Source organism: Balaenoptera physalus (assembly GCF_965194825.1).
Source record: "Balaenoptera physalus genome assembly, chromosome: 16".
Taxonomy (NCBI): Eukaryota; Metazoa; Chordata; class Mammalia; order Artiodactyla; family Balaenopteridae; genus Balaenoptera; species Balaenoptera physalus.
The window spans coordinates 42,772,038-42,787,405 of record NC_138898.1 but is presented as its reverse complement, the minus strand read 5'-3'; the positions used below and the strand labels follow the sequence as shown (position 1 = coordinate 42,787,405).

The 15,368-nt window shown below is 35.1% G+C and overlaps 1 protein-coding gene across 9 annotated transcripts in view; it reads right to left on the bottom strand.

Moving 5' to 3' along the window:
• Nucleotides 1-15,368, bottom strand: part of MACROD2 (mono-ADP ribosylhydrolase 2) — a 1,951,733-nt gene that overhangs the window by 1,677,711 nt on the left and 258,654 nt on the right. The window lies entirely within an intron of this gene.

The window sequence follows — 15,368 nt, the reverse complement described above, 5'->3', positions numbered from 1 at the left end:
TTCACGTCACAGCCACTCAGCGCTATAGTCACAAAAACTCAATGTAAGAATGGATTCAAAGTGACTGTTCTTACTTAAACTGCAATCTATTTAAAACAATAAGTAACTCTCATTTAAAACTCACTGTATATATTTTGACGCACCCATAAGGCAGAAAACAACTCATGTATTCTGAAATGTTTCTAAATATGATAGGAATTTATTCAAAACGGTAGTACTCTGAAGTACTGATTATTTTCCTGTACTGATGTCCTCTAATAAAATTAGAGTGACCTAAACACAATTAATGTGAAGTATATTCCATTCCATTGCTTAAGATTTAATTATAGATCATATTTATATTATTCATACAGATTTATTTACAGTGATACCAACCTTATGTTTTTCCAAAACCGATTAGATTTAAAAAGGAGAGAGATTACTGCTGAAAAGGACTATTGGAACTTATAGCAATATTATTGTGCTTCTCAAGCAAGTACTCGAGTAGTATGGATTCATTTGTAGTCATACCAATTAATTTTCAATCCTTTTAAAGTTAAATTTTGGTAACTTATCCACTAGTGGATAACCTGTGGCCTTCTCCTCTCCACTGCCCAGTACATTGCAAATAGAAAGGCCAGGTAGGCAACAAAGTAGGTGGAAATTGTGTTATGAGTGTGCTGTGTAAGTATATGCCCGTGTGTATATCTGAATACTTTTGAAATACTATTGAAATCAACAATACTTACTTTACTGAAATAACTAACTTTTAAAAAAATGTTGACTGCTAAGCAAAGATACTATTTAAAATCAATCTGAGAGCAAATTTAAAAGTAAACAGTTAGCTATAGAAATTCACTAACCATTCACTATTCATTAATTATTATCAGCATTTTCTAAACATTTCCTTACACCCAGCTCTGACTGAATGCTCTTGTACCTCATCTCAGTCATCTTAGCCTGAAGTTGGAAGCCCTTTCCCCAAAATTATTCCTTCCTTCCTCAGGAAAACTAAGCATCAAGGTGCTTCTCTCCAGGAGGCCAATTAGTATTTCAACCTAGAAAACTTTCTTTTGCCTGCTTTTTTTTTTCCTACCTGAAAAATGCTGAAATAATTCTGTATATTTTATTTCATCCTATCAGCACTATGTTTCCCTTCTTCCCATATGGAAAAATTAGAAAGTACTCCCCCCCACCCCCAGCGCCTCCAATTATAGAACAGTAGATTCTCTGCCCATTTCCTTTCTTTCTTTTTTTAAAGAGTACAATGCCTGGCACTAAAGTGGTGCCAAATAAATATTTGATAAATGGACGAATAAATGAGAGGGAAACAACAGTTTCCACCCTTTTCTTTGATGTAAGCTCTTCCAACTCACAGTGTTTAATCAGTTAACCACGAGATTCTCGGTTAAGTTATTCATACACCACTTCGCCTCTCAAAACCCTTACACCATCAAGCAAACTAGGTCTTTGGAAGACATTTTCGGAGTTTATATATCTTAAAGTGATTATTTTGAACATGTTCATTCAACAAGTTCTTTCTTGACCATCTATTCTGGTAACTTAAATAAGGTTTGTAAAAGACTCAGTGCGGTTTCATTAGTATGTTTCTAAGTGTACTCCAAATTTACATCTATTTCTATATCCCCTCAATTCAAAATTATTATTATAGGTCGACTATATTTTTAAAGGTTATACTGCAAGGAGGCTTCTTCAAAGCAAAACAACAACACTAAACGGCAACAAGATTTGAAATTCACTGAATCATGAACAGAGCCAAGCAAAGTACCTTGCTCAAAATACTGCCTCATCAATATTTATTGATTTGATTGTCTATGGGATTTTCTTTATATTAAAGGCTCTTTAAGTTAATTTTGGAAAAAGTTCTTAGAAACAAAGAATAAAGGAACTAAAGAAAACTTCTGTTATTCAATTGAGCACTTATTGAGCATCAGAAAAGGTGCAGATAATTCCTACCAAAGAATCAACTGTGAAGTAAAAGGGAGCCTGTATCCATTATACTCCTTCCCAATTAGACTCTAACAGGAAGCCAAATGATTCTGTGTCAAAACTGTCTCTCTATTCGAAATTAAATTGTGCTTATAGATGAAGTTTGATCAACGTAAGAATATGTTCAATTGTCTTACTTTTAACTATCTTGGGAAAAACTGCCTCTGCAGTGATGTTTATACAGATTAATGACATGCATAATAACTAAATAAATAAAGATAAGAACAATATGAAGAGAAGGATAAAGGCCTTTACTAAACATTTCCTGAGATGAACAAAAAAAAATTTAAGTCTAAATCTGAGGGTTTATTTAAACTTAATTTCAGCAAGATGAACAGGAAACATCGATCCTGATTCCCAGAATGAATATATTCTCCATTATACAGCAAAAGGGATATATATTGTTTTAAATTCAAGATTATTCAGAGTTCTCTCCAACGTTTGCCTAGCAGAAATTAGTCAGGGTTTTACCAAGAACACGGCTTGAAAACAATATGGGATGGAATTCCCTGGCGGTCTAGTGGTTATGGCTTCACCCTTCCACTGTAGGGGGCAAGGGGTTCGATCCCTGGTCGGGGAACCCTCATGCCGCATGGTGCGGCCAGAAAAACAAAACAAAAAACGATAAGGGTTTAGGGGTTATCTAGCAAGTGGTTGATTAATATAGATTCTTCTATGTACAAGCTCAACAATGGGAAGAAAATGTACACGTATCAAACGCCTTTTATATGCACATGCTAAAAGCTGTGCGTGTGTTATGTCATCTAACCTTCACAACTATGTTCTATCCAGGCTTTATAAATGCAAAAATTAAAGTTCACAGAGGCTCAATCTCTTACCCACAGCCTCACAACTTGTAAATGGGAGAGTTGAGTTTAGAACTCAAACTTTCTTTGAAAGGATCAATATTAAAAGGGAGGAAAGGAAGAGATTTTTGACCAATACAAATTGTAACTCTTCTGATAACGTGTATGTAAAGCGGAGAGTTAATGTGTTGTATGATAGAACAGGGTTTCAAACATCTCTTGGAGCCTCAACTAACCACACATAAAATGAGGAAGATATGACCTGACAGTATTTTTTGTTTTAAAAACAGATGACAAAACACATAAAGATTAATTGGCCATAGTAATCTGTGATTTTGCAACTAAAAACTATCTCATGCATTAGGCTGCATTAATGGAAAAACCAAGAGCACAAAATTCAGAGGTCAGGAAATAATAGTTTTAATGCTCTGACCAGACCACACCTGGGTAGTGTGTTAGGTAGTAAGTACTATATTCCAAAAACAGTGTCAAAATGCAGTGATTTAAAGGAGCTTGAATAGAATTATGAAGTTTTGAAATGATGGCATAGGAAAAAGAGTTGAGAAAATAGAGATTTGGCCTTGAAAAAAGAGGCTGAGAAGAGACATGTTTGTCTTCATATATTTCATATATTTTAATTTGAAAAGCTTCCAAGTAAAAGGGAAGAAATAGGCATAGATACATTTAATATTATACCAGAAAACAGAAACTAAGTGGAAGTTCTGGAGAAAAGAATTTTAATTCAGTTTAGAGGGCACAGTCTAATAATTAGATCTACCTTGGAATGGAATCACTTCTCTGAAATATATATATACACACATACACACACACATATATATATATATATATGTATAGAGAGACTTTTATATGTTGCTTTTGAGAGAAACTCATATATATGTTTATATGTTAATTTATTGAAGCTTTATGGGTCTTACTATTTTTTTTTTTTTTTTTTTTGGCTGCACTGGGTCTCTGTTGCTGCCCCCGGGCTTTTCTCTAGTTGAGGCGAGTGGGGGCTACTCTTTGCTGCGGTGCACTGGCTTCTCATTGCGGTGGCCTCCCTTGTTGCGGAGCGCCGGCTCTAGAGCGCAGGCTCAGTAGTTGTGGCACACGGGCTTAGTTGCTCCGCGGCATGTGGGATCCTCCCGGACCAGGGCTCGAACCGGTGTCCCCTGCATTGGCAGACGGATTCTTAACCACTGCGCCACCAGGGAAGCTCCATATTTTTAATTTTACTCCATATCCCCTTCTAAAATGAGACTGCTTTGAATACTAAAGAAATAATTTTGCATGTGGCATCTGCTTAATGCCCTGCCCTGTAATTTCTTTACTGAACATAATGCATATTAATACACATTTTATGCAGATTTCTTGGACTAGTAGATAAAAATGCTTATAAAATATCCCCAAGCAATGGGAGTAACCACCAACAGGAATTTTTCCCAGGGTTAGAATTGAGAGTGGCAAGCAGGAGGTTTCCAACACAATGAACTATAACTAAAGGGAGATACAAATCCCAAAATCTCTTTAAAAACCAATATGATAAAAAATACAAGTTTGTCTAAGAGGCTGAAGAAAATCTGACTTTCAAACTACAACATGTTTACAGAATGGCTTCAGTGTTTCAAAAATCCTTCAAATCTTTAGCCAGCAGCCTATTCATTACTTATTTTATTAATTTCTATTTTATAATAAAGGCCAAAGGAACTGAATGAAAAATATTCTTCACCTTAGTTTCCTGTAAACTCCAAATATAATAAAAGAAAGAAAAACTTCAAACTTTTTTCTCACATACTCTTTGCCCCCATACTTCTTATTTATGTTGCTAAGAATAATAAGATCTAACTTGTCAATACTAACTTGTCAATACTAACTTGAAAGAGAGTAAAAATGAGGAAAAGCCAGCTTAGTAATTTATTTGAGCCAAAGACTCATCCCTCCCTGATAGTATCTGTGTCCTAAGGAATGCAAATCAAACCTTAGCAAATCAAAACATTTCAGTTCTGAGATGACAGATACCAGCACATTTTTCAGACAAGCCCCAATTAAACTGGCTATACCCCTACATTCTCATTTCCAAATTAAAAGTCACTACATAATATGCTTTTTTCCCAGTGATTTGCTGTATGCTTCATTCAGCTAGTTCAGTCTCGTTTTGGTTGATCTGTGTATTATCTAAGCCAATTTATGTAGGTCGGCACTAATTTCTACACACACAATAAGGCAATGAAACATTCACAACAGGTCCTAACAAAGCAGCTCACATCACCAAATCTTGATTATGTAGCGCTGAAGAAGTCCTCTGAGGAGTTTTAGTATGTTTAGAGACTAGCTTGCTACCCTCCGTGGCTATTAGCAATGTGCTCATGTCCCTGTGTGTTATTACGCCAACACACAAACTGTACGATAATTATTGGCTCTGTGCTTTGGTATTTCAACCATGATGTTGATAGTTATCTGTCTTGGTAAAGGCTGCAATGGGAACTGATGGCCTGTTTTTTTAAAGGATGGGATAAAGGAAACCAGAAAAGGGAGGGGGCAGCAGTAAAAAGCACATGCTCCATGTAGTAATTTAAATGAATATTCTAGGAAAAACTATTTGACATTGTTGCTTTTTATAAATATTTTGTATTCTTAACATTTCGATGGTCATAAGAACCTTGGGGTAGAACACAGACACCTTGGGAAGGTGAAGAAGAAGGATTAATCATGGCATTTCTTTTGGTCATAAGATTATAATTTCTGATGATCAACAATTCCTGAAATTAAACATCACAGTTCTATATAGAAGCATCTATAAAACATACAGCATCATCTGTGAACAACCCCATGAAAAAAGGAAATAAACTTAACCTGAATCTAATCAAGCCTACTAACTCACTTCTTGTTTACAAGAAATACAGGGGCAGGGAATTACATCATGTGAAGCTGCAGGGAAGCAAACACACGGATGTAGAATATGAGACAGCTGGCCCAGTCTGCTTCAAAAAGAGAGGAAGGGTGTGGAGCAATTGTAAAAATAAAATGCAATGTATGGTATATCTTTGGATACTAATTCAAATAAAGCAAATGGAAAATAACATTTTTGAGACAATTGACAATTGTGAATATAAACAGAGTATTAGATAGACCAAAGGATCAATTTTGTTAGTTTGTGATAATGACATTGTAGTAAAGTAAAAAAATATCCATTTTTTAGAGACGTCTACTAAAATATTTGGGGGAGAAATGACATGTAATCTGGGATTTGCTCTTAATTGCTTCAGCAACAACCACAACTAAAAAAGAAATAAGTGAAATAAGTGTGAAAAGTTCTTGATAGTTCTTGATTTGGGGTGATAGTTATATAAGGGTTTGTTATTCTTTCTATTTTTATGTATGTTTGACTTTTTATAATGAATTTTTAACTTTTATATTATGATTCATTAAAATGGCTTAAGTACTACTGGCTATGGGCAGCTCTTTTGCTATATTAAAACAATCGCTATACTATTTTTTTGTTCTGCCTTTGAGCTGAAATTCTTGCCCATGGATGGGTTTCAAGGGTCCTGATCTTTCATTCTTAACCCATTTCTCTGGAAGAGAGGCCAATGTCATCACATTGTCTAAGATATCGCTGCCCTGAAAAATGGTTAGGAACCACTGGAAAAGAAGCTTACTGAGAAAGGTTTTTGTTTATTTCCCTTCAGTTGGCACTTTAGCTAGCATATGTCTAGGCATTTTTAGCAAATAATCAGAAATGAGAGTAGACATGTGATAGACCCTAGCTAGCGAAAGTATATATCCCTGTTTACCTGGAATAGACCTACTTAATGTCTGTTGCCCTGGTTTGGATGATGAAATTACGCAGTCACCCCAACCTGCCACTGTTAAAGTCTAAGGTAGAAAATAATTGGAATGTAGACAGATACTTGAAATAAGTTAGTTTTGTTGTTATTATTGTTTTTGCGTTCATTTTATTATACTTGCATAAAATGCCCCTCTACTAACCGCATATATCAATGGCTAAGTCGGTGCTTCACTACCAATTATCCTGAATTTCCTAGATAATCATTAATTTTATATATTTTTTTAATGCTCTACCACTCATATTAAATCCTTCCCCTAAATGGACTACATACACATCCTTGCAGCATTCTTGCAGTCTTAGTCTGTGCTTTCACTAAGGGATATTGGGGTTCAAATATCTACGAAATTACAAGGCATTTAAAGTAATTTCCCTAGGAATTTGTAAGGAACTATTCTCTTCCTTCATAGCTAGTTTTCTCACATATGGGGCCATTACTGTACACTTCTCTTGGATCTTTGTCCACTCTAGTGATAATCTGATATAGTATCTACTCTGTAATTAAGACCTGACAATAGCATTACATTCCTAAAAAAAATCAACAGTGTAGCTAGCCCAAAAGCAATCACTTGGCAAATAAAGAGAACTTGGTGCTCAACTATTTTCACATGCAAGTGAGTTTATTTTCCAGGATTTATCACTGCTAAAAAATACTGATTACCATATGTGTTATATAAACAACCATTCCAATTCGATTAGATAACATACAATCCCTATGTTCTAGGTGATCTGATAAGAAACAATATGACTTCTATCCATTTTATTTTATGGTAAACTTGCCATATACATATATGCATGTGGTGATCCACAGCAAATAATCTCTTCTAAATTTTCAATCGTCTGACTATTTTTTTATTTATGCCAGAGACAACAGAAAATAATGATTCCCCAGGAAAGAATTAAATATCTAAATTATTCACTACAAAATGTATTGAATCTTTACATCATACTTGAAGAGAGGGCCCTATATTATATTTTATCCAGTAGATCAATGTAACTGAAGATGATGTTGCTGGATGCCAATGTCCAGGGGCTTGGCAGCAATAAAATCAGAAGATACATAATTTTAAGGGATAAGTATGAGAAGAGAGGCAGAATTCTCTGTGCCACTGCTTCCCTACCCTCATTCCTCAAAAGGACTTGTTGGCCAAAGAGTAGGGATTTGTTGGCCCTCTGAGGAATCAGGGAGCCAAAATATTTCAAAACAAAAAGAGACCTTTGATATAATTAAGCCCCAACTCCTCATTTTACATATGAGAAAATTATGACCCAAAGAGGTTGAATGAGTTGCCCAATGGCTACCTGATAGCTTAATGAAAGAGCAGAGCTTGGAGAGGTTTTACTACATGCTATCTTCTTATGATTTCGGAGAAAAAAAACAATATTTCAAGCGGACCACAAGCCAGAAGAAAAATGAAGTTGGAATAAAAAGTATGAAGGAAACAAGGTGAAGATTAAACAGAGTTCCAGAAATTAAAGAAATTAAGCACATAGAAAATAAAAGGACTTTAAAAATGTAAGACAGAGTAGGGGGTGGATGAGAATGAAAACAAGGACTTAAGAGATTTTACTAACTCCAAGATGGCATTTTATGAACCCATACAAAAGGAAAAAAATACAACGAACTCTAATTGCAACATGCCATTGATTTAACATTTCACAAATATTAAAATGTGAAAAGAAACACTGCTTCTTAGAATCAATGAAACTAGGTAGATGGCTAAGAACGGCATATTTTGTGTCTGCCAAATATTAGCGTTAGTCATTTCAGTAATTTAGTACCCCCTGTTCTTTCTTCTCTTCCTCCTCTCACTCCCCTTCTCAAGATCATCACAAGCAACATTACTAAATACCCGCTCTATGAAAATCAAACAACCCATCTAACAGCCCTAACCAGGATCCATTCTATTACAGAAATAGTCTTCTGCTCACTGTGATTCCCGCAACTCATCTGTGGTAAATAAAGATAACCCAGTGTAAACATTAAAACTTCCAAAAACTGTACTCTAAGGCTATGCCAGAATGAACGAACATGAACTACTTCACACATTTAGTGTGTTTGAATGAAGAGCACAGGGAGGAAGGGAAGCAGCAACATGGAGCCTCTGAGCACTGAGCAAGGGCTGCTAAACACAGGGTTCCCCAAACCTGCTGGGACCCCAGCCTGCTGAGGGCAGGAATTTTGAACCTCGTTGATCTAATCTCTCCTTTCATTTTGGTTATTCTTGGCCACACATCAAAATCCAGTCTCCTCTGTTACTGCCCAAACAGCTGTTATTTCCTACCCACAGCTCCAGCTGGCCTCTAACCATTTTATTCTCAAACTCTCCTCTTGTTGTAAATACCCTCCATCTTCAACCTAATTCTAGAGTATTCTCTAAACCTTATTTCTTCAACTAGACCCTGGCCTTCTCATAAAGAAATGCCTCATTCTCTCACCACATACCATAGGACCACAGGTGGCACTCTTCTAGTTGTCACATTTAGACCATTACTTGCCCAATCTCATCACAAAGCCTCCCCACTTGGAGCTACACATCACCTGACCACATTACTCTGCTCCTCCCTGCTGCTGTCATTTTTCCCTCTTTCAGATATCCCCTTAATTCCGTGAAGACTCTGACACCTGATTGAGACTTACTTCCCACTCCAAAGTATGTTAGAACATTGCTGACTTCAACATGTATGTCACTAGCTCTTTAACAACCTAGTATGCAAGTTCTTTGACCTTCTCTCCAACGTTATAAACCATCCTTACTTAGACTTCTGCGAAACTTATTAGTACTTAGAACTGTTCAACTTCAAAATACTGAATTCCAGCACGGTAGTCTCTCGTGGTTGCTCCCTTTTCAAGCTTTCTCACTTCTTAACTTACATATATCTACTTGAAGGTCAGAGAAGTCTCTAGAATTGATTGTGGTATGTGCACAGTTTTAGGGCATTCTTTCTTGACTCTTCCTTTCCTTCAGTTGCTTAAGAAGTACATGGGACAGAATTTAGGGAGATCTACAGTGCAAGGTCAAAATAAGATGCAAATTACACGCAAATCTGTATGTCCTACTATGTGTCCAGCATGGACTAGATGTTAAAAGAATTAAGAGAGGTGGTAAAAACAAGGACAATTCCTGAGAGATTGTTTGGCACCCTGCCAAGTGTTTTAAGTGACCAGAAAAAACTGACATGCTTAGCTGACAAGAAAACAAAAAGAGAGGAAGCTACTATCAAGTAAAACAAGACAGTAACTTTGGAATGTCAGGAAGTGAGGTTTTTTATTTCATTGTAGAAATGAGGAAGCATTCAGAAAATTTAATTTAGGTTGATAAAAGGTACCTTCTGTTATGATGTCTGTATCCCTAAAAAAAAGTCTATCTCCTTTTCTATATTTGCATTTAATATTGCTTTTTCTACACTTCTTTTGGAGCCACTAAAATATATATACTTTATATTATCTCTTTCGTTTTAATATTTATAGTCCAGAGGAAGTGAAAAATAATATGCTGATCTCCTTATCAATGTGTCTGTATTTCTGTGCGTGTGTGTGTGTGTGTGTGTGTGTGTGTGTAATCAAAAAAAGCATAGGATTAAGAATTCAGGAATTTATATTCTAGCCTTAGTTCACCTCACCTATAAAATATGCGAATGTTGAACCAGGACTTTATAAATGCAAATGATTTCCTTCCTGCCTTCCTGCCTTCTTGCCTTCCTTCCTTCTTTCTTTCCTTAAAACTATCCACATACCACAACCAAGTCCCAGTATTCAGGAACTGTTAGAAAAGAATGAAACTCCATGGCATGCTCTATTTAATTCTAGACTTGCACTTTATCACACTGCATGTAACTTTCTTTTTCCTTGTCTATATCCCCACTAGTCTGGCAGCTCCCTGAGGAAAATGCTATATTCGGTTCATTATGGGGTCCCTGGCACCTAGCATAGTGCTTGACACATAGCAGATACACAAATATCTGATGAATGGTGCATAAACAAACAGATACTCTTTCCATTTTTTTTTTTTTGTTTTCAGTACTTGTTTTTGCATGGAGTTATAGTCACAATACTTTGTAATATACAGCATACATTCAAAGAATGACAAACTGAGGATAAGTGTGCAGATTATGGCTACAAAACAAAATAGCTACCAAAGTATAGAACATACATATATACACTTTAATCCTCACAATAATCCTACAAAATAGGTATTATTATTATCATCCTCATTTTATAGTCGTAAAACCAGGGCACAGAAAGGTTAAGTAATGTATTAAAAGTAATAAATGGTGGAAGTAAGATTCAAACCCAGGCAGTCTGGCTCCAGAGTCTGTGCTCTTAGCCACTATGTCACATTGCCTCTTTAAAAGGTGCTTAGGATTATCCAAAGTGCCTTTAAGAAAGAACATGACAATATGACCACGTGCCCTTGTAACAAGAAATCTTACAAAGTCAATTCTGGCAAGTTCTCGCTGACACTATCCACTTATGGCCTAAATATGTTTAACCAGAGTTCCTCTGTCATGTGCATCCATACAAATACACATTACACACATGCACTCATATAAAAATACATATGCATGTGTACTCATACTTCTACTATGCACACATGTGTGCACACACACATACACACAATATTGTTCTTTTTAAAACATTTCTATCACATTACTCTATTTCATGGCATTTCTACTAATATCCAAGTTCTACTCTTCTCTTTTAAGAACCGATGACAGTACAATGAATAGCATAAATTGGGGGTGGATACAGGTCAATAAAATGACAAACTATCTTTCATGCACTAGAGCTTGGCAAAAGTAAAGCATACTTGGCCCCAACCATTTTCAGGGCTTCATGAGCTAAGGAACGTCAATCTGTTTCCAATTCATTTACACAACTCTTTGGAATGTTGTTCTGTAACAACTGATTGATTCACAAATTCTCCCCGCCTCCCCTCCAATTCCTTATAAACAAAGAACAGAAGAGGCTCCTACTCCTTCAAATACCCAAGACAGTGTTCAGCAACTGTTAGAAAAGAATGAAACTCCATGGCATGCTCTATTTAATTCTAGACTTGCACTTTATCACACTGCATGTAACTTTCTTTTTCCTTGTCTATATCCCCACTAGTCTGGCAGCTCCCTGAGGAAAATGCTATATTCGGTTCATTTTGGGGGTCCCTGGCACCTAGCATAGTGCTTGACACATAGCAGACACATAAATATTTGATGAATGGTGCATAAACAAACAGATACTCTTCCCATTTTTTTTTTTTTGTTTTCAGTACTTGTTTTTGCATGGAGTTATAGTCACAATACTTTGTAATATACAGCATACATTCAAAGAATGACAAACTGAGGATAAGTGTGTAGATTATGGCTATAAAACAAAATAGCTACCGAAGTATAGAACCTAGTATATTAAAAATAACTGGCCCCAAAGCAGTAGTAAAATTGAATTATAAAATTTAAGAGAAAAGAACTATTTATTTTTAGCACCTTAACTTTACATATTTGTACTTAGAAAGTTCAAAACATTTATTGTTTTTCAAATGATTCTAACTATTCAAGTTAAGGGAGTTGACATTAAAGAAATCTTTATATTAATCAATATATCATCATCAACATAACTGTAACTTTAAAATGCTTTTCAGAGATGAAAGATACTCAAACGATACAGATAATAATTGAAATGTTCTAAGGAGTAAAAGCAGTTGATTCCTGTTAACTTCTATTAGCTGTCAACTTTTACCATGAAATCTCAAAATAACTAATTAGTACCCATTTAATAAAAGAATAAGCTAGTTTATAAATCATCAGTAAATTACAGGGCTCCTTAATATAAAAACAGAATTTTTTTAAAGTTGTGAAAACATTCTGACTCCCTTTATATTTTAAATAATCTTAACAGAAAGTACTGTATTAAAAAGAATGCTTACATTTATACTGAAATATTTCCTTAAAGAGTTTTTATACAAAATATAGTGTACTTTTTAAAAAAAAATTTTAAACTGTCCAGTTTTAGACTTAAAATAAAAGTGAAAAATCAATTCCAGGTAGTTTGCAGAACTAAATAAGAAAAGCAAAGTAATAAAATGTCTAAAGGAATACATAGGAAAATACTTTAAGTAGGGAAAGAGTTCTTTAACAGGCACAAAAAGCACTGGCAATACAGTAAACAATCAATAAATTGGATTACATTAAAAATAAAAGCTTCAATTTTAAAAAGACGCTATTAAAAGAGTGAAAGGTACACCTCATAGTGAGAAAAGGTATTTCCAACACAGACAATGAACAAAAGTCTCTAGAACTCCTACAATTCTATTTTGCAACATCCTAGAGGGAGTATCAAAGAATAGTAGGTTGTAGTTATTGGTGTGGTTTGCCAAAGATTTCCAGCTCTTTCTACTTCCTGTCCTCGTTGTGATTTGGTGGGAACATGCAATGCGTTCTGGCAAATGAGCAGTGAGCAGAAGCTGCATGTTTGAGACCTCCCATCGTTCTCTCTTTTGCCCTGACCTGGCATCCAATGACATTGAAAATGATGGCTGCTCTGTCAGAAGGGAGCTCCAGGAGTTATCTTCAATGGACATGTAGGCAGGTGAGGTAGTATGAGGGGTATGTGTGTAGTAGACTGTGATATAAAGCGTATTCTTAGTGTGGATCACAGTAAAAAATAAATCTGAAGGGATATTCTAAAAAGAATCATTTGAATGAACTGTCCCTAGGTGGAGGGGGTTCCTGTGAGGCACTATCAACCAAAGACAAATTGAAATTGAACTAAATTCCTGAGAATGAGTAACTAAAGCAAGGAAAATGGATAGGGTGAATGCTACTCCCTCCAAACTTATCTGCACATATTCTCCATCAGAATCACTGGCGGAGCCTGTATGAAAATTCATCCATTCATTCAATAAATGTTCGAGAGCCTTTATTAAGTGTCATATCACAGGAGACAGAGCAGTGAACAAAGTAGATCAAGCCCATATCCACACTGGCCTGTATTGTGGGGGAGATCTTAGAAGTAGCTTCTAAAGCCACACACTCTGTTCTCCTAAGCTCATCTCAGGGTTACTTTGTTTTAAAAATGTATCCTTCATGTTCACTTCCAGCCAGGAGATCTACATATCTTTCTCTGCTAATTTTTCACCAAGAAGATGAATAATAAGAATAGTGTGTTTTTATCACATGTGTTTCAATAAGTTCATCAACTAGATGATAAAAGGAAAAAGGGTTGGAAATACTATTAGAATGCACATATTAAAATGGAGGCTTTATTAGCAAGTAACACTACATACTTGAAATTTTATCTTATAATTTATATATAATTTGCACCTTTTAATTCTATTTTTAGAACCTAATGCTAATTACAGCATTATCACTGAAATATAATAGAGCAAAAGATGTTTAACGTAACTTCTTAGCAACTCTGGCAAAGAATTATTTTGTGGAAATGGTTAATACTCTGTCATGAAAATTAGCTGAATTCTTTAAAAGTAAAAAGTAATCCCTTTTCTCCTTATATTACTACAAATAGATGGTAAATGACAAGAATTAAAGTGCTAATTTTACATAATAAAAGAAAAATACAACAAAATATTGTAAAATATGTGGGAAACTAGGACCTATCGGTACCTTAATTTTATATTACCACACGTTATGACGCAACATTCATCCTTTTTTTCTCTAAGATACTACAAGCCATACTTCAGTGCTAATCATTACAGTTACCCCATCCGCGGGTTCCGCATCTGCAGATACGGAGGGTCCACTGCTCTAGGTCGTTGTACTTAAGGGACTTGATCATTCGCAGATTTTGGCATCCTCTGAGGTGAAGAAGAGAGGACCAATCTCCCCGCAGATACCAAGAAACAACTGTATAGACATACTCAAGTGTATTTTTTAGCAGCCCTTAAAGCAAACGTCAAATGAATATTCAAAATTTGATTGAAAAATAGTTTCTAATTATTTTTGAGAGAATTAGGGCACTGGAAAAATATCTGAAAAGCAAAATAATATTAGCAAAATCCTCAATATACCACAGAATTCAGCCCTGAATAGTAATATACCAGTAAGTGTTTCAAATAAACGTGTTCAGAAAGATTTTAGTGTTACACGTTCTTTAGTAAAGAAAACAAACGTTCTCCAAAATAGCGTATTTGCATCCCTATCTTTTTTAATGCTCTATTTGCTATCAGAGATTACAAATTTGTGTATTAATGATATTTTAAATTATCAGACATTTGGAAATATATTTGCTATTCACATTTGAGAGTCCCTGATTTTTCTGAATAATTTTTGCTTTAAATTTTTGTTTTATATTTCTTCTCATTTAATTTACCTATTTGTTAAGATTTTTAAAGTGAAGAGCATACAAAACAAGCAAATGTGCATAATCTGTATCTCACACTAAACAAGAAAGTAATGTGTGATTCTTGCTGTCTTACCCAGGCTTAAAAAATATATATGCCTTGCATTATCATTTGAACTGTAGAGGTCAAAGAGGAAGTCATCCTCTAACCTAGAAAACACACAGAATTTCAAATTCAGAAGTCTGAAAAAGTTTATATTTTGACCCCTTAGTGATGAAATCTTCTGATTTTGATCAAAACCACTCTACTTGATCTGAATTGCAAAGATGAGGAAGAGAATCTGAACATGTCTTTGAGTAATAAAAATTCAAACACATAATAAACATTTTTTAAAAGTAGCTTTTATGGAAACATATTCACAAACTAAAAATC